Below are 18,319 nucleotides of genomic sequence, written 5' to 3' on the forward strand. Positions count from 1 at the left end.
AATGACCAGCTATTTCCCTCAATCCTGTTTGCGGGACTGTTTGCCAACTTTCCAACATTGAGTCCGATCTTAAAAGAAGTTCATCCATCGAGAGACATTTTTGGAGTTCCTGAGGTAGTGAAAGAAGTCTATTAATGTAGTACTTTCCTTCACCATAGTAAAATGACAGCCGCAACCCCCACCCAAACGATATTCAGAACCATCCTTTTCAAACCAGTGAACACCTTGGTCTATTTATGGGTCTGAACATGCATTTTTCTAGCAGGGAAACATATGTTTTATTAAGGACAAGCCAATCATAGATATTCGATCCCCCAACCTTCTCATCATTTCCATTTTAATGTTAGTACCGAACAAAATACCAGAGATGAAGAGATAATAGTTGGCCAACATGCATTGGCATGGTAGGTCATGATTAACAGACCTAGTGGAGTGTTTTTTGAGGAGGTTACCGGGAAGGTAGATGAAAGAAGGGCTGTGGATGTTGTCAACATGGGCTTTAGTAAAGCCTTTAAAGTCCTATATGGGAGGTTAGTTCAGAAGGTTAGGACACTAGGTATTCAGGGAGAGGTTGTAAACTGGATTCGAAATGGGCTGTGTGGGAGAAGGCAGAGGGTGGTTGGTAGTGGATGGTTGCTTCTCATATTGGAAGCCTGTGATCAGTGGTGAGCCTCATGGATACGGGTTGGGACCATTGCTGTTGTATCCATAGTGATAATGTGGGAAACTGGATCAGCAAGGTTGCTGATGACATTAAAGTAGAAGGCATTGTGGACAGCGAGGAAGGTTTTCAAGGCTTGTAGAGGGATCTGGACCAGCTGGGAGAATGGGCCAGAAAGTGGCGGATGGAGTTTAATGCAGACAAGTGTGAGGTGATACATTTTGGAAGGGCAAACCAAGGTAGGACATACACAGTAAATGATAGGGAACTGAGGAGTGTGGAGGAGCAGAGGGATCTGTGAATCAGATACATTGTTCCCTGAAGGTGGTGTCGCAGGTGGTCAGGGTTATAAAGAAAGCTTTTGGTGTCCTGGCCTTTATAAATCAAAGTATTTATAAAGGAGTTGGGATACTATGGTGAGGTTGTATAAGACATTGATGAGGCCAAATATGAAATATTATGTGCAGTTCTCGTCACCAAACTACTGGAAGGATATCAGTAAGATTGAAAGAGTGCAGAGAAGATTTACTAGGATGTTGCTGGGTCTTCAGGAGTTGAGATACAGGGAAAGATTAAACAGGTTAGGACTTTATTCCTTGGAACGAAAAAGAATGAGGTTCACAAGATTATGAGAGGTATAGACAGAGTGGATGGGAGTAGGCTTTTTCCACTGAGATTGGGGGAAATAAATACGAGAGGTGAGAGTTTTAAGCTAAAGGGGGAAAAGTTCTTCACTCAGAGAGTGGTGGGAGAGAGGAACGAGCTGCTATCTGATGTGGTGAACACGGGCTTGATTGTGAATTTTAAGAGTAAATTGGATAGGTACATGGATGGGAGGGACTGGAAGCCGATAGAATGGGAGCTGGTCAGTGGGACGAGGAAGACGATGATCAGCACAGACTAGAGGGGCAGAATGGCTTGTTCTCTGTGCTGTAGTGTGATAAGTTTCTAAATTAATCAGGCTGTTCAGAAACCAAAGAAAAGGTAGCAGGTAGGCCCTCAACTGCCCCTCGCAAATGGAAGGCAAACGGCGGAATGGTCAATTAATTATTATTTTATTTCACCAAGATCTGCTCGGCAGCAGATGGTCCTTGAGAGGGATGCTGTGTCTACTCTAATCATACACAAACTAAGTGCCCGCTGTGCCAAAGGAAGTAGGAGCTCAGATTTGTTCTGAACACAGATTTTAGAAACTGAAACTTAAACCTGGATCACAGCCACAAAATAAAATGCACGCCCTCTCTCATTCTAATTTTAAAATGCTGGATATATTCAGCAACTTAAGCAGCATGAGTGAGGAGAGAGAGCGAGCGACAGCGAGAGCGCAAGAGACGGTGAGAGAAAAAGAGAGGGGAGAGGGGGATGGGGAAGGGGAGGGAGGAAGCGAGAGACGGCGAGAGAGAGAGCAAGAGAGAGAAACAAAGTTAACATTTCAGGTTAATGATCTGATATCAAACAGAAATGTCATCTGTTCTCCTCTCACTGTTTCCAGTTTTGTCTGTTTTTACTTCAGATTTCCAGCATCTGCAATTTCATTTTTCGCTTTGTGAATATTCCCATTATGTCACTGTTACCCTCTTTCCATTAGAGTTGATTACTCCATTTAAGGATCACAAGGTATAATTTTGAGAGAGGATGGATTGGATACTCCTGATCTTTCAGATCATCCACTGCAAAAACCCTCACACATGACAACCTTTCATGGTCCCAGACATTCTTCTCTCCCATTTTTTGTTTCTTTAAACTTCTTTAAAAGGTAGGAATAAAATATTCATTGTCTATTTCTTTATCCATGAATGTTGCACTCTTTCCAGTGATTGCTGTTTTATTTTCATTCATCCATTAGGGCGGACGGTTGGCATAGCCGTTGGCGTCACAGCGCCAGCAATCGGGACCCAGGGTTCGAATCCCGTGCTGTCTGATCTCCCCATGTCTGCGTGGCTTTTCCCAGGGGCTCCACCCTTCAAAACCTACCAGGGTTTGCAGGTCAATTGGGTGTGACTGAGAAGCATGGGCTTGTGGGCTGAATGGGCCTGTTACTGGGTGTAAATTAAAAATATATAATTTAAAATTTAAATTATCTCAGTACTTAGTGATCATCTGGGCTTATGTTTAAACAACGTCTTCAGTTTAAAATGTTGTTCATTTTCAAATCTCTCCCAAGGTCTGGAATTTTACGACACAAAGTTTTTTTTAAAAATACCACGGATTCAGCCGATGTTTTTCTAAGCTACTGGTGAGGCTGAACTGAAGTGTGTTCAATCTTAGGAGATGCTGGGAAGAGCTTTAATGGTAGGTTGTATTCAGACAGCATTGCAGGCAGTAAAAGACAGGAAAAGGAGCTAGGATCAAAAGGTTTCTTTTCTAAAATGGTAAAAGGCACAGCCTGAAAGATTGTGGAGGCAAAATTGACTGCAACTGTCAGAGGAGAAATAGAAAAGTATCCAAAGTTAAACTTTTCAAGGCAATGGGACAGAGTGCAGTGCAACCTAATAACTCCAAGTACAGAATTGGCCAACAAGGACTCTTATTTCTAGAGAGTAAAATAAATATGATTGGACAGAATCCAATAGATTTATTCCCATTTTACAAGAGGTCATCAAGGTTAATGCCAGCTCTCAACACAATTTCATTGGCGCCTTATACCTTGCAATGCATTCTCTCACTCACGCCCACTAATTCTCCTGCCATCACCTGCACTTGGGGAACATGCAGTCACCCATTAATAGCCTCTTGTATTATGCAAGAAAGCACATAATTGACTAGTAGCTGGGGTTATCTTTAGCCGAGATCTTTAATTCAAATTTCTCCTGGACAAAGCGAAATTAAACCACATAATTTAGTAATCTGTGCTTTGCGCCACAAAACTGTTGACTTGTTTTAAAGAAAAAGTCCATTGGGCAAATGGAACCTGTTCAGTCTGTTGCACAAGGAACTCCATTCCCACGCAACACAGTTGATCCCGTATTTCCTTTGAGCAACCAAGGATTCCCACAGACCAAGAATAATCTGCAAAAGAATGAATCGACATTTTGGCAGCCGAAGCGGATCCTTTTCTGACATTTCATGGTAACGTGCAGAAATTACCAACACAATATCGATAAAGACTTGGGTGTGGAAGAGGGTTAAATATGGGAAAATGGACCAAATTCAAAAACAGCCAAAGTGAACCACAATTATATTGCTTCTCGTGAAATCGCTTGGCCACCAGCATCTCAATTACAACCAAGAATCCACTGAGAACGATGGCCGACCTGGAGCAGGAAAATGCGCCAGACGTAGTCAGATCAAATTAACAATTTAGTCAGGCCGACTCTTCAGATGAAATCAAGAGTTGCCTGGCCTTTAGAGAGCAAGACCAGCCCTTAAGATTCTGATTAAATCACAATCTAGCAAAAAAGTGTTTGTGTATTTTATGGGAAAATACATACCCCTCAAGGGAGAGCTGAACACTTAATGAAGAGATTTCTACAATGAGGGTAAAACAGTGGATGTTGTCTAATATGGTCTTCAGTAAGGCCTTCGATAAGGTTCTGCATGGAACGTTGGTTAGGAAGGTTCAGTCTCTAGGTATTAATTTTGAGATAGTCAAATAGATTCAACAGTGGCTGGAAGGGAGATACCAGAGAGTCGTAGTGGATAACTGTTTGTCAGGCTGGAAGCTGGTGACAAGTTGTGTGCTTCAGGAATCTATTTTGGGTCCATTGCTGTTTGTCATTTACGTTAATGATTTGAATGATGGGGTGGTAAATTGGATTAGTTAATATGTGGATGATACTGCAATAAGTGGAATTGTGGATAATGAAAAAGGTTTTCAAAGATTACAAGATACAGGACTGCTTTGAAGAGTGGGCTGGAAGATGGCAGATGGAGTTTAATGCTGAGAAGTGTGAAGTGCTTCATTTTGGAAGGAATAATCAAAACAGGACACATGTAGTAAATGGGAGGGCATTGAGGAATGCAGTGGAGCAGAAAGATCAAGGAATGATGGGCCAGGTGGCCTCCTCCTCCTGCTCCTATTTCTTATATTCTTCCGTCTGCATCTTACAACGGGTGCATCATTCGCTGAAAGTAGAATCTCATGTGGATAAGGGGGCGAAGAAGGCTTTTAGTCTGCTGGCCTTTATCAATCAAAGCATAGAATACAGGAGTTGGGAGGTGATGTTGAGACTGTTCAAGGCATTGGTTAGGCCCAATTTGTGTGCAGTTCTGATCACCGAATTATAGGAAGGTCATCAACAAAGTAGAGAGGGTGCAGAGAAGATTTACGAAAATGTTAACTGGGTTTCAGAATCTAGATTACAAAGAAAGATGGAGCAGACTGGGTCTTTATTCCTTGGAGCATAGAAGGATGAGGGGGGAAAAATCCAGGCTTTAACCACTCAACGGAATCACCCCCCACCCCCTTTAATCGGCTTGATAGAGGTATTTAAGATTATGAGGGGGATAGATAGAGTTGATGTGGATTGGCTTTTTCCCTTGAAGGTACGAGAGATTGAAACAAAGTCACAAGTTAAGAGGCAAAAGTTTAGAAATAACATGAGGGGGAACTTCTTCACTCAGAGTGTTGGTTGTGTGGAATGAGATTTCAGGAGAAGTAGTGGGGGGCAGGGCCAGTTTTGTCATTTAAGAAAAAATTGGATAGGGATGGAAGGGGAATGGAGGGTTACGGGCAGGGTGCACATAGGTGGGACCAGAGGAGGGGACTTGGTTCGGTGTGGACTAGAAGGGCCAAGATGGCATGCTTCCATACTGTAATATGCTATAAATTCATAACCATCGTTTCAGGCCTGAGCCCTTCATCGAGGGGTATGAAAAGGCAGGTCGGTTTCACTCATGGCAGATGCTGCTTTAACTAGTGAGTGTTTCCAGCAGATTTGGATTTCATTCCTGAGTGAGATTTAATCTGAACTGGTAAAATTCAGTCCCTCTTTATCTCCCATCTCACACAACATGAGTAACAGCTCGACACTGAGTAACAAGTGTCCTGGCAGGAAAAGTAATAAATAACGCTTCTTCAAAGGTCCTTCTGTTCTTTGGCCCCCTGCATCAGCACTAAAATGCGGAAAATTCTGCTTCAACTCCTCAGTCCAAGCAGGGGCTCGCGCCAGGGTTTGGGCGTAGCAGTTAGTGCCAGTGTCCTGGGTTCTAATCTGGTGTAGTCAGTCAGGAATTCTGACATGGTCACATACTTACACGAGTCAGGGGTGGAGCCAGTTACCGCTGGTGACAGATCCGGAGTGGCGTGCGAGAGAAGTAGTGCACATGGAGAGAAAGAAATGCATATACCATGATGATTCATGTGCATGCACAGGGTCACAGGAGAAGGAGATAGGGAACATCACGGTCACCCGTGTGGCGGAGAGCCAAAGAAAAGGGCAGGGAGGCTTGGCTGGGTGGTGGCTGCTGGGAAGAAGAAACAGTTGCAGTCTCTCTCGGCCTCCGTCGGTCGTGATTGACCATGGGTGCTGTGCCACTGGTCGTCACGGGCTTGTTGAGCAGCGTTGACCGTGGCTGTGGAGGCCGATCCTGGAACGGCAGCCTTTGCCACGGGTGCTGCAAGTGTAGGGCATCGTTGAACTGTTGTCCACTGTGCTCTTCGCTTAGCTCTCCGGTCCTCAAACTTGCCTTGGTCCAGATGTTGATGAAGCGCACCTCACCATTTGTTGCAGTCACCTGCTATATCCTCCTAGCACTCTGAGCTGATTTTTAAGGGTTTCATGTCACATTTGCACAGGTCCTTGAAACAAAGTGGGGGTCTATCAACATTCCTCTTGACGATTGCTAGTTCTCTGTAGAGGATGTCCTATGGAAGCCGACCACCCTTCATGCAAGGGACATGGCCCAACCAGCATTGTCCTATAAGTGTGAACATTGTGGGAAGTATAGCGCTGGAGAGGAGCTCAGAATTTAGGACTTTGTCTCTCCAGGAGATGCCGGGGATGTGGCAAAGGCTGCACTGGTGTAAACTGTTGAGTTTCCTTTCTGTCTTGGAGTAGGTGGTCCAAGTCTCGCTACCACACAGGAGAGTGCTGATAACACACGCAGTGGTCTTGGACTTTTCGTTGTGGTGCTGAGAATAAAGAGGATTAACACCATTTTTGTACTGAAGAACGAGTGAGTGTGTTTTTTAATTGTATAACCTACAGTCGCTACAAGTGGTGACCCCATCGGTTCACAGCACCTTCTGAGTAAAAATGGAAAGTGATGAGGACAAACCTCTTATGGGGGCAGTCGGGAAGGTCGAGCTGGAGGTTCCCCCTTTCTTTCAACTGGTTCACGATCCTCGAGTCACATTTCTCCCTTGCTAAATGTGACGAGTCAGAATGCAAAGTGTAGGAGGCTTGTGGCATGACTCCCCAGAGCAGATGGCCTGTGGGGGAGGGGAGGGGGAGATATTGTGGTGAATCCAGCTGATAACTTCCCACATGACATCCTCAAGGCTGCTATTTTAGACTGAACTCAGCCATTCCAGGAATCTCACATTGCTGAACTGCTGGCCGACGACAGCCTAGGCGATAGGAAGCAGTCACAGATGCTGGCAAGGTGGGGCAGACTGGCAGGAGAGGGGCCTATTGAAGGGGATGTGTGGAAGAAGATTCCTCCGATGCTTGCCTCCTTCAGGCATCCTCGTTGTGTCCACGACCTTGGCATTGACTACTGCCCAAGTTAGCGGGAAGAAACATTGCTAGCACAAGCCATAGCGCCCAGTCAGCAGAAGACAGCCAAGGGAAAGCAACACTCACGGCAAAAGTCCAGGCTTTAACCACTCAACGGAATCCCCCCCCCTTTAATTGGCTGGTTAAAATTGTGCTGGTTAAGAACGTGGTAGAGCCGACGACGGACAGTGTACTTGTTGGAAGCACCAGAAATTTGGCACTGCCAGGTACCATGCAACTTCTATAAGCAGCAATGGCCAGGCCCAGCAGCAGACGCAACTTAGCCACCGTCTACTTCTCAAAGACCATCTCGAGTGTTCAGTTTCTTGACAGTTCCAGTGCAGAAATTTCTGCTGTCCCTCCAACTCCTGAAGAATGCAGAAACCCTAATAGGTTATGCGTTCTGTCTGCCACAAACCATTTGTGGGCACTGGAATCACAGTGGCCACAATGAAATAAACACACAAGGCGTTTTTCGAGTGAATCAAACAGATTTACTCTTCAAAGCCCATGCAACCTTTTAAAGCCCGAATCACGCACCCAACACACGGTGACATCATCACGCATTGAAATCACAAAGCCAGTTCGATGCCTCCTGGGTGTTGTAGTGCCGCCACTCAACCCTCCAACGTCCAAAATACAGGTCGACCTAGTTTGTCCATGTATTCTAGAAGGTCCTTCATTCTTTCTTTGGCTTGGCTTCGCGGACGAAGATTTATGGAGGGGGTAAAAAGTCCACGTCAGCTGCAGGCTCGTTTGTGGCTGACAAGTCCGATGCGGGACAGGCAGACACGATTGCAGCGGTTGCAAGGGAAAATTGGTTGGTTGGGGTTGGGTGTTGGGTTTTTCCTCCTTTGCCTTTTGTCAGTGAGGTGGGCTCTGCGGTCTTCTTCAAAGGAGGTTGCTGCCCGCCAAACTGTGAGGCGCCAAGATGCACGGTTTGAGGCGTTATCAGCCCACTGGTGGTGGTCAATGTGGCAGGCACCAAGAGATTTCTTTAGGCAGTCCTTGTACCTTTTCTTTGGTGCACCTCTGTCATGGTGGCCAGTGGAGAGCTCGCCATATAACACGATCTTGGGAAGGCGATGGTCCTCCATTCTGGAGACGTGACCCACCCAGCGCAGCTGGATCTTCAGCAGCGTGGACTCGATGTTGTCGACCTCTGCCATCTCGAGTACTTCGACGTTAGGGATGAAAGCGCTCCAATGGATGTTGAGGATGGAGCGGAGACAACGCTGGTGGAAGCGTTCTAGGAGCCGTAGGTGGTGCCGGTAGAGGACCCATGATTCGGAGCCGAACAGGAGTGTGGGTATGACAACGGCTCTGTATACGCTTATCTTTGTGAGGTTTTTCAGTTGGTTGTTTTTCCAGACTCTTTTGTGTAGTCTTCCAAAGGCGCTATTTGCCTTGGCGAGTCTGTTGTCTATCTCATTGTCGATCCTTGCATCAGATGAAATGGTGCAGCCGAGATAGGTAAACTGGTTGACCGTTTTGAGTTTTGTGTGCCCGATGGAGATGTGGGGGGGCTGGTAGTCATGGTGGGGAGCTGGCTGATGGAGGACCTCAGTTTTCTTCAGGCTGACTTCCAGGCCAAACATTTTGGCAGTTTCCGCAAAGCAGGACGTCAAGCGCTGAAGAGCTGGCTCTGAATGGGCAACTAAAGCGGCATCATCTGCAAAGAGTAGTTCACGGACAAGTTTCTCTTGTGTCTTGGTGTGAGCTTGCAGGCGCCTCAGATTGAAGAGACTGCCATCCGTGCGGTACCGGATTTAAACAGCGTCTTCATTGTTGGGGTCTTTCATGGCTTGGTTCAGCATCATGCTGAAGAAGATTGAAAAGAGGGTTGGTGCGAGAACACAGCCTTGCTTCACGCCATTGTTAATGGAGAAGGGTTCAGAGAGCTCATTGCTGTATCTGACCCGACCTTGTTGGTTTTCGTGCAGTTGGATAATCATGTTGAGGAACTTTGGGGGACATCCGATGCGCTCTAGTATTTGCCAAAGCCCTTTCCTGCTCACGGTGTCGAAGGCTTTGGTGAGGTCAACAAAGGTGATGTAGAGTCCTTTGTTTTGTTCTCTGCACTTTTCTTGGAGCTGTCTGAGGGCAAAGACCATGTCAGTGGTTCCTCTGTTTGCGCGAAAGCCGCACTGTGATTCTGGGAGAATATTCTTGGCGACACTAGGTATTATTCTATTTAGTAGAATCCGAGCGAAGATTTTGCCTGCAATGGAGAGCAACGTGATTCCCGTGTAGTTTGAGCAGTCTGATTTCTCGCCTTTGTTTTTGTACAGGGTGATGATGGTCCTTCATAGGGCATCTGGAAAGGTTGACCAAGTGTTCCCCTATGAACTAAGACAAATTCACAGTTTTCGAGGTCTTCGACCACGAAGGAAGAGTGTTCTCCATGTGATAACAGTGGTATAGTGATCAATTTTCCTACAGTCTCCCATAGCCTGGTCAACAGTTCCTTTGGGTCATTGCTGGAGTTGGGATGGTAAGGGACTAACTCCCCTGGAACCACTAACGATGCACCGTACACGAGTTCCACAGATGAAGCTTGGAGGTCCTCCTTTGGAATTGTTCTAATGCCCAGCAATACCCGGGGCAGCTCATCAGCCAAATTTGGGCCCTCTGACTTGAGATGTCGATAAAACCTTTCCACCATTCTCACATTCAGACATACGGCCAAAGGTCATTCACTCCGGATTTCGGACTCAGCAAGCCATCATGGGGGTGGATTTTCTGACACATTTTTCCCGTGCTGTTTGTACATTCTCCCTGTATCTGCGTGGGTTTTTCCCGGGGGCTCCATTTTCCTCCCACTGTTTGAAACTTATAGGGGTGTACATTAATGGGGTGTAGATTGGCCTTGTGGGCCAAAACTCCCTGTTAACGTGCTGAATGTCTAAATTTTTTTTCAAAAACCGTCCTTGGGCAACGATGCCGTCCATGCTTTTAATGATGTGAAGACTATTCTTGCGGATGCCATAATGCTTGTACACTACAAGCCCAATGCCCTGCTCACTCTTACCACAGATGCCTCCGTCAGTGACAAGGGAGTGGTGCTATTACAAAGAATCGGTGGGGGGTTCTTTTCAGCCGACCTATCACTGGCTCAGAAAATATAGCATGCTCGGGTGAGAACTCCTGGCCATCTACCTTGTAGTGAAGCGGTTCCGTTTTTTGGTGGAAGGGCACATGAAAGAACGTGCACATTCTCGCCACGGGAATTTCGGCAGTTGGATTTCATCCTACAATTTTCCTTGGGCATACGGCACATCCGAGGGAAGACGAATGGGGATGGTTGGCGTTCTATCCAGACACATCATGGAGACATTACATACGATGATTATCATCGATTTCACCACCATGGCTCCTGACCAACACACTGATCCTGATCTCATCCGGTAGCGCCAAATCAACACTAAAGACCTAGGTACCCTGGATGACTCAGTTGAAACACTGGTTTGCGACTTTTCCACAGGGAGCCTTTTGTTCCCGTAGCAAAGCAGCAGGAGGTTTCCAATGTCCTCCATAACCAATCTCATCCAGGCAGGAGAGGGCCGATCAAGCTGATTACGGAAGGGTGTCACACTAAGTAGGATGTCAGATTATGGGCATGAACCTGCTTGCTGCGTCATTGTTCTAAAGTCTCCAGACACACGAAACCCAGACTTGGAGATTTTGCTGTTCCAGATTCTTGTTTGGATCACATGCCCCTGGACTCTGTCAGTCCACTTCTGCCATCCAGAGGATACGCTTATCTGCTAAGGTGTGAGGACCGGGCTACCAGGTGGCAGGAGGCCATTCCTGTCACCAACATCTCTGCGGAGACTGTTGCTCAGGTGTTTGCAGATTGTTGGGTTCTGGTCACTATTACAACAGACCAAGGATTTGAGTTGGCGTTGTTCGGAGCTCTCACTGAACTTTTGGGCACCACCCATATTCGGACTACTGCTTACCACCCGCAGGCCAACGGCTTCATTGAGCATTTCCACTGTCAACAGAGAGCAGGATTAACAGCAGGTGGCGATGCTTCTCTGTGGACCAAACGCTTGCCCATGGTCATCCTTGGCGTGCACTCTGCCGTAACAGCAGACTTTGGTTGTTCAGTGGCAGAAGTGGTGTATGGAACCTGGTGAAAATGTCATTCTGGGTCCGGAAACAGCACGGTTTCATCCCTTGAGTAACATCGACCGTCTACGGCAAAGACTGCAGTTGCTAAGACCAACAGCTACGTGACATGCGTCATCTGCAGTGCATGTGCCGGACACTTTACAACACTGCATGAACGTATTTGTTTGACATTCGCCAACCCCTTTAGCCTGTTTACGACCACCCTCAAGGTTGTACAACGTCACCCAGAAACCTTTATGATCCGAAGAAATGGGAAAGCTGAATTGGCCATGTGAAGCCAGCATATATCAACAGACCGATTTCTTCTTCGCTGTGTGACAGAGTATATGGATATGTTTTTGGAAGATAAAGCAAGGTACTGCAGGTCACATACAAACACTTTAAAACAGATCTTATTTGAAATACTGGCATTCTGCTAATGCTAGACATATTGGCCCCAGAGCCTTTGAAAGAGCTTTGGAGAGTGCCCAAGAGACTTAAATAAAGAGATTTAAATAAAGGGAATTATGATGGTATGAGATGGGAGTTGAGTAAGATTGATTGGGTGGTGTTTATGGGGGAGTTGACTGTGGATAGACAATGGAAAGCATTCACAGATCTAATGGAGAAATTGCAAAAATCGTTTATACCGGTTTGGCATAAAAATAAACCAAAAAAGGTGACTCAACTGTGGATAACAAGGGAAATTAGAGAAAGCATTAGGTCCAAAGAGAGAGCATATCAATTGGCCAAAAAAAGTACCACAACCGAAGACTGGGAGCAGTTCAAGATGCACCAAAGGAGGACAAAGGGATTAATCAAGAGAGCAAAAATAAATTACGAAAGTAAGCTTGCAGCAAATATAAAAACCAACTGCAAAAGCTTTTATAAATATGTCAAGAGGAAAAGATTGGTGAAATCCAGAGTAGGTCCCTTGCAGTCGGAATCAGGGGAATTTATAATGGGGAATAAGGAAATGGCAGACCAATTAAATTCTTACTTTAGTTCTGTTTTTACAAGCGAGGATACAAATAACCTCCCAAGGATGTTGGGAATCATAGAGACGAATGCAAGGGAGGAACTGAAAGAAATCAGTATCTCTAAGGACATGGTCTTGGGGAAATTGATGGGATTGAAGGCAGATAAATCCCAAGGGCTGATAATCTACATCCTAGGGTACTTAAGGAAGTGGCCATTCAGATAGCAGATGGTTTAAGAATTATTTTCCAGAACTCGATAGACTCAGGATCAGTACCCATGGATTGGAGGGTAGCTAATGTTACCCCACTATTTAAAAAAGGGGGTAGAGAAAAAGCGGGGAATTATAGGCCGGTGAGCCTTACATCAGTAGTGAGCAAAATGATGGAATCCATTATTAAGGATGTAATAGCGGAGCATATGACTAGCAGAGAAGGGATCGGACAGAGTCAACATGGATTTACAAAAGGTAAATGGTGCTTGACAAATCTATTGGAATTCTTTGACAGGTAAAATAGATGGGGGAGAGCCAGTGGATGTGGTGTACCTGGACTTCCAAAAGGCCTTCAATACGGTCCCGCATGAACGACTGGCTTCCAAAATCAAGGCTCATGGGATTGGGGGCAAAGTATTGATGTGGATTGAGAACTGGCTGGCAGGTAGAAGACAGAGAGTTGGGATAAATGGCTCGTTTTCTGTGTGGCAGGCGGTGACCAGTGGGGTGCCACAGGGATCTGTATCAAGAGGGTTTGAGTATAGGAACAAGGATACCTTATTGCAGCTGTACAGGGCCTTGGTGAGACCACACCTGGAGTATTGTGTGCAGTTTTGGTCACCTTATCCAAGGAAGGATGTTCTTGCAATGGAGGGAGTGCAGAGGCAATTCACCAGGCTGATACCTGGAATGGCAGGAATGACTTATGAGGAAAGATTGCGCAAATTGGGATTGTACTCACTGGAGTTTAGAAGAATGAGAGGGGATCTCATAGAGACCTATAAAATTCTGGCAGGACTGGACAGAATGGATGCAGATGGGATGTTTCCAATGATGGGAAAATCCAGAACCCGGGGCCATGGTTTGAGGATAATAGGCAAACCATTTGGGACCGAGATGAGGAGGATTTCTTTACCCAGAGGGTGGTGAATCTGTGGAATTCATTGCCACAGAGGGCAGTAGAGGCAGGTTCATTAAATATATTTAAGAGGGAATTAGATATATTTCTTCAGTATCAGGATATTAAAGGTTACGGAGAGAAGGCGGGGACAGGGTACTAAACTTTAAGATCAGCCATGATCTCGTTGAATGGCGGAGCAGGCTCGTAGGGTCGAATGACCTACTCCTGCTCCTATCTTCTATGTTTCTATGTTTTATGTTTCACTAATGAATTGTCGTTTACAAAAAGGCAACAGATGAAAGAGCTTGTCGGAGCCACAGAATGTCTGGGAGGGAACTTGCAGTTCTAAGAGGGTCAAGTGGTTTTGCAAGCAGAGACAGTCAAACAGGCTTTGTGTGTGTGACTCAGATCAGTTCTCCAGTGTTACAAACAGTAACAGCAGCTGGGACTGAAACAGGTCAAGCTGGCACACTTGTGGAAAACCACATTTGGAAGATGGGTTCTTATTTCAGCCTGGTCAAAGCCCTTGTGGTTCATGCAAGAGAGGTCTGGCTGTCTAATGTTTCACTTGGAAGAAGAGAAAAAAAGCACCCTGTGGTGACCTGAAAGAAAGACATTATCATCTGGAGAACCCTGAGGGAACAAGACATTGAAGTGACTGATTAAAAAGGAATCAGTTGTAGGTGTCCTAGAACAACAAATCTCTCTATGAAAACCAACAAGAATCTTCCTGAGTGGTAACCATTTACCTTTCAGGCGCCAAAGCCTGGTGTTAAATTCTGCGCACAGTACAAGTTTTATACACAGTGTTATAATTCTATGGCACCGCGGGAGTCTCTTCCGGTCCAGATGGGAAGGGCGCATGAGCACTGTGTCAGAGTGGCGCAAATTCCAGAACGCGGTTGGGGGGGGGGGGGGGGGGCGGGATCCGACACAGCCTTAAAGGCTGCAGCACGGAATTCAAAGTAAGGCAGTTATGTTGCTCAAGCTCTCAGCCTGTTGTCTCAGTCTTTTTGCTGCCTTCGCGCACGACCCACTACAGTATTGGTACACAATCCTTTATCCGGAACCCACGGGGGACAGTGTGTTCCGAATTTCGGAAAGCCAGATTGAAGACTACCTGAATTGTGCTGCCGTATCCACCCCCACCTCTTCCAGTCGCGCTGCCATCTGCCCACCCCACCCGCCCGACTCGCGCTGCCAGACCCTGCCCCTCATTTGACTCGCACTGCCAGTCTCTGCCCCTCACCCTCCTGACTCGCGCTGCTGTCTCTTTCCACACTTGCCAGATTTTGGAGCTTTCTGGATTTTAGCTGTCCGGATCAAGGATTGTGTACCTGTACTATCATAAAATGGGATGTGTGATTTGATTAGGTGAATACGTTTATCATCCAGCTATGAATTGGTTGTCAGTTTGGAAATACAATTTAAACCTAAAAATACTTTGGGGATTGTCTTTCTAATTGTTCAGAAACATTCCCTTAAAAAGAAGCATTTTGAGGAGAAAACTGGGTACAAGGGAATACATTCATTTAAGCTAGCAGTCTTGTTCAGGGGAACGTATTTAATAAAAACAGTTGTTTTGAAATATTAGTAATGAAAATATGTGACATTATGGGGAATGTTTATCTAATGCTGAACCAGGTTAGGTCACAAATCCCTCAGTGGGAGAACATTTAGGGGACAGTGATTCTCTCCTCCCACCCCCCCCACCTCCCCCGGCCTCTAGCATTGGCATGGACAGGAAGAGAGTCAAGGAGGTCAGGAAAATATTTAATTGGGGAAGGGCTAATGATGAAGCTCTAAGTCTTGAACTTGCAGGTATAAATAGGGATGATATTTTTGCAGGGAAATGTACTGTGCAGATGTGGTCGATGTTTAAGGATCTCTTGCAGGATGTTAGGGATACATTTGTCCTGGTGGGGCAGAGAAAGAATGGTCGGGTGAAGGAATCATGACTGACAAGAGAGGTGGAAAATCTCGTCAGGTGGAAGGAGGCCGAATACATGAGGTTTAAGCAGCAAGGATCAGATAGGTTTCGAGGAATATGGAGGTAGCAAGAGAAGGGGCTGAGCAGAGCAAGAAGGAGTCAGGAGAAGGCCTGGGCAAGTAGGGTTCATGAAAACCCCCAAGGCATTCTTCATGTGTGAAGAAGAGAAGGATGACAGGAGTGAAGGTGGGACTGATTAGGGAAAAAGGGTGGGAGAGGTGTCTGGAGGCTGTGGAAGTGGGCGAGGCCCTCAATTAATACTTCTCTTCAGTATTCACCAAAGAGAGGGGCCTTGATGATAAGGAGAACAATATGTGTGTGGGGTTAATGTTCTAGAGCATATTGATATTATGAGAGATGATATGCTGGAGCAGTTAAAATACATTAGGACGGATAAGTTCCCAGGGCCTGACGGAATATTTCCCAGGCTGCCCCACGAGGCGAGGGAGCAGATTGCTGAGCCTCTGGCTGGGATATCTGTGTCCTCGTTATCCACGGGAATGGTACAAGAGGATTGGTGGGTAGCAAATGTTGACCCTTGCTCAAAAAAAGGAAGTAGGGAAAGTCTTTTTTTTTTATTTTTTATTTTTCACACCATAAACCACACTGACCAAGATACATACATTTTCCTTTTCAAATATATAGTGTCATTTTCTCCCCCCCCTCCTCCCATCCCTACCTCCCCCCCATTCATTTAAAGTACAAAATCTAAGACACATTAAACCAGTCAAAAATGTTGTCATTCAATAAAAATAAACAAGAAATTCCACTGAGTCAATTCTTTTCATTTCCTTCTCCTTTCATTAATTTAGGTGGTAGATGTCCCCGAGAGGTTTTCTCTATTGTGTTTCATGTATGGTTCCCATATTTGTTCAAATATTTCAATATTATTTCTTAAATTATATGTTATTTTTTTTAATGGAATACATTTATTCATTTCTACATACCATTGTTGTATTCTCAAATTATCTTCCAATTTCCAGGTTGACATAATACATTTTTTTTGCTACGGCTAGAGCTATCTTAACAAATCTTTTTTGTGCACCATCCAAATCAAGTCCAAATTCTTTATTTTTTATGTTACTTAGGAGGAAGATCTCTGGGTTTTTTGGTATATTGTTTTCTGTAATTTTATTTAATATCTGGTTTAGATCTTCCCAAAATTTTTCTACTTTCTCACATGTCCAGATTACATGAATTGTTGTTCCCATTTCTTTTTTACAACGAAAACATCTGTCAGATACTGTTGGGTCCTATTTATTTAACTTTTGAGGTGTAATGTATAGCCTGTGTATCCAGTTATATTGTATCATACGTAACCTCGTATTTATTGTATTTCTCATCGTTCCAGAACATAACTTCTCCCATGTTTCCTCTTTTATCTTTATATTTAAATCTTGTTCCCATTTTTGTTTAGTTTTACCATTTGTTTCCTCATTCTCCTTTTCTTGCAGTTTAATATACATATTTGTTATAAATCTTTTGATTGTCATTGTATCTGTAATCACATATTCAAAGTTACTTCCCTCTGGTAACCTCAGACTACTTCCTAATTTGTCCTTCAAGTAGGATCTCAATTGGTAATATGCCAACACTGTATCTTGAGATATATTATATTTATCCTTCATTTGTTCAAAGGATAATAATCTATTTCCTGAAAAACAATTTTCTATTCTTTTGATCCCTTTTTTCTCCCATTCTCTAAAGGAAAGGTTATCTATTGTAAAAGGGAGTAACTGATTTTGCGTCATTATTAGTTTTGGTAATTGGTAATTTGTTTTATTCCTTTCTACATGAATCTTCTTCCAAATATTGAGCAGATGATGTAATACTGGAGAACTCCTACATTGTACCAATATTTCATCCCATTTATATTATATGTGTTCAGGTATCTTTTCCCCTATTTTATCTAGTTCTAATCTAGTCCAATCTGGCTTTCCCCTTGTTTGATAAAAATCTGATAGGTATCTTAACTGTGCGGCTCTATAATAATTTTTAAAGTTTGGCAGTTGTAAGCCTCCTTGTTTATACCATTCTGTTAATTTATCTAGTGCTATCCTCGGTTTCCCCCCTTTCCATAAAAATTTCCTTATTATTTTCTTTAACTCCTTGAAGAATTTCTCCGTCAAGTGTATTGGCAATGCCTGAAATAGGTATAGTATCCTTGGGAAAATGTTCATTTTAATACAGTTTATCCTTCCTATTAGTGTTAGTGGTAAATATTTCCAATGCTCTAAATCGCCCTGTAATTTTTTCATTAGTGGATAATAATTGAGTTTATATAGATGGCCGAGATTTTTATTTATTTGTATACCTAGGTATCTTATTGCTTGCATTTGCCATCTGAATGGTGATTCCTTCTTAAATTTTGAGAAATCCGCATTATTCATTGGCATTGCTTCACTTTTATTTACGTTAATCTTGTAACCCGACACTTCTCCATATTCCTTCAATTTCTTATATAATTCTTTTATTGATAGTTCTGGTTCTGTTAAGTATACTATAACATAGTCCGCAAATAAACTGATTTTATATTCCTTGTCTTTTATTTTTATCCCTTTTATATTATTTTTTGTTCTTATCAATTCTGCTAGTGGTTCTATAGCTAACGCAAACAATAAGGGTGATAGTGGGCATCCCTGCCTTGTTGATCTGCTTAAATTAAATTGCTTATATATATATCCATTTACACTCACTTTCGCCAATGGCCCCTTATATAATGCTTTAATCCAAATAATATACTTCTCTGGTAAACTGAATTTTTGCAATACTTTGAATAAATAATTCCATTCTACTCTGT

General features: G+C 44.1%; 1 protein-coding gene and 1 long non-coding RNA gene across 9 annotated transcripts in view; one reads left to right on the top strand and one right to left on the bottom strand.

The window, feature by feature from the left end:
* Positions 1-18,319, bottom strand: part of LOC138747238 (solute carrier family 12 member 7-like) — a 252,551-nt gene that overhangs the window by 94,235 nt on the left and 139,997 nt on the right. The window lies entirely within an intron of this gene.
* LOC138751950 (uncharacterized) lies at positions 1,961-2,737 on the top strand. The gene is made up of 3 exons (XR_011350285.1): positions 1,961-1,995; positions 2,250-2,417; positions 2,508-2,737. It is a non-coding gene; the product is annotated as an uncharacterized lncRNA (long non-coding RNA).

This window comes from Narcine bancroftii, chromosome 1, assembly GCF_036971445.1.
Source record: "Narcine bancroftii isolate sNarBan1 chromosome 1, sNarBan1.hap1, whole genome shotgun sequence".
In the NCBI taxonomy this organism is placed as follows: domain Eukaryota; kingdom Metazoa; phylum Chordata; class Chondrichthyes; order Torpediniformes; family Narcinidae; genus Narcine; species Narcine bancroftii.